The sequence below is a fragment of the Portunus trituberculatus genome, chromosome 38, assembly GCF_017591435.1.
Source record: "Portunus trituberculatus isolate SZX2019 chromosome 38, ASM1759143v1, whole genome shotgun sequence".
NCBI classification, from domain to species: Eukaryota; Metazoa; Arthropoda; class Malacostraca; order Decapoda; family Portunidae; genus Portunus; species Portunus trituberculatus.
This window is the reverse complement of record NC_059292.1, coordinates 10765613-10768112: the sequence shown is the minus strand read 5'-3', so window position 1 is coordinate 10768112 and position 2500 is coordinate 10765613.

Here is a 2500-nt window from a genome sequence, read left to right as displayed (position 1 = left end):
CCATTTTTCCACCGTTCTGTGTGGAAAACTGCATTTTCCAATATCCTTCACACACTGCCTTGATCTTTTCATGTCCTCTTGTCCTTCCATTTTCTTCCGTCAACAGCACCAGGTCTTCTTTGTCTATCTTTTCAATATAATTTACTATCTTATACATTGTTATTAGGTCCCCGCGTTCTCTTCTATCTTGTAAGTTTGTGTGTGTGTGTGTGTGTGTGTGTGTGTGTGTGTGTGTGTGTGTGTGTGTGTGTGTGTGTGTGTGTGTGTGTGTGTGTGTGTGTGTGTGTGTGTGTTGTATTCTCGTGCTCAAATTGTCTTTAATGAGTTTAGTGGAAGAACAATTTGATGAATCATGCTAATTAATGAAATCAGCTGGGTTATGTGTGTATTGTTGTCAATAAAATATTTCTATCTATCTATCTCATCTATCTCTAATTATCTATCCATATTATTTCCTCCTATCTATCTAACTATCTATCTATCTATCTGTCTATCTGTCTATATTTACCTGTTTTTCCATATATCTATTCGTATCTATCTATCTACCTATCTATATATCTAATCATCCATTCATCTGTATCTGTCCACCTTCTTATCTATCTGTGTATCTATCTACCTGTCTATCTATCTATATTTGCTCTTGCCTGCTTTCTCCCTTGGGTGTTTACAGTGCCGCATCTGTCTGTCTGCCAGTCGGTCATTACATCCGCCTGGAATTAATTCGATGAGGGAAGGATCAAAGTAATTGTTCTGTAATTATATCTAACTTGAAACGATCTCTCTGTGCTTGTAATTCTTCCCTCATTGAAAGTAATAACGAAATACGCCATTATTTACTATACATCTATGCAAGGTTTTGTTTTATTCTCTTTCCCCTTCAGCCTCGTATTTTTTTTCTATTCTTTTCTTTTACCTCCTGTCTTTTCTGAAATCATTCTTTTCTACATTTATTCCTTCTCTCTCTCTCTCTCTCTCTCTCTCTCTCTCTCTCTCTCTCTCTCTCTCTCTCTCTTTGTGTCTGTCTTCATTTTCTCCCAGTTCTGATCACAAAAAAATCTCATAAAACAACAAATTTGCTACTTTTCCTTCATCATTTGTGTTTTGATTTTCGTAAATAGGAATTAATAGACACAGAAAAATATTTTCCGCATGGCTCATCATTCCAAACTACTAAAAACCACCTTAGCCAAATACAGCCCGAGTATGACAAACTACAGTAAAAAAAAAAAGAAAACTTACTATTTATACACTGGTTATATTTTAACACTATTAAACAACATTACTCTGTGTCATTTATCAAAAGAACAAGAAGATAACAACGAGACCAAGGATGACCAAGTATACCATCTATCAAACACACTACCTACCTATACGAGCTACACTTTATAACTTTGAAACAATATTACTCTATATCAAAAGACAGCAACATAAGTAATAAACACAGGAAATGCGATAGGACACGATAGGGATAAGGAATTACATTATTGTGTATGTATTGCATTTCCTCGAACATTCTTCTATCACAACTACTTTAAACAGGTTTTAGGGGAAGTCTTTAGAGCTTTCAAGGCCGTTTTAAGTATTTTACAGGGTTCAACAAGGACCCTGGAAAGTCTGACTAATCATATCGTTGACCTCTGAAAATAAACCTGACGAGAGAAGCGTTTAGAATTACGAGGCTGTATATTTGTGTGGATACGCAGCTCTGTCATCATAACTATAAGCCTTCCTAATTGCTCTGTTACTCACGTCATAGCAGAATTAGGCAAGTGTCCCCGAGAGCCGGTATTTCCTGTCCCTCGTAAAAATTATAAGAGGATAAAATGCGGACCACTCTCTCCTCATTCCTTTCCCTACCAGCCAGCCAAGCCACTCCCTTCCTTTCCTCCCGCACTATAATCCCCTGCTTCCCCGCCTCCGTGCCTCCTCCACTGCTATCCTTCTCAACCTCCTCCACACTGTCATTCATTACCACCACAAGTACAGGTGTTCTTATCTATTTCCTTTTTCTTTCATGTTTCTTTTCTGATTCCCCGTTTTTACTTGTATGGTACATATCAAGTTTCTTTGTTTATTTTCCTTTCTTCGAATTCTCTCTTTCCTCCTTCTTCTCTTCTTCCTCCTCCTCCTCTTCCTCTGCCTTTTTCTTCTCATTCACTTCTTTCTCCATCACTCTCCTCCTGCTCTTCCTCGTCACTGCCTATTTTTCCTCTTTTCCTACTCCTCCTCCTCATTCTCATTCTTTTCCTCATCCTCTCTGCTTTTTCTTTTCATTCTCTTCTTCCATAGTCATCACCATCTTTCTCCTGCTCGCCACTGTCTTTTTTCCTCCTCCTTCTACTCCACCACTTCCTCCTCTTCCTCACCCATGTCTTTATCTTTTCATTCTCTTCTTCCTCCATCATCATACTCCTTCTCCTTTTCCTCCTATTCTTCCTCACCACTGTCTTTTTCCTCCTACTCCACCACTGTTACTACCCCCACCTCTTTCCTCCTCCTC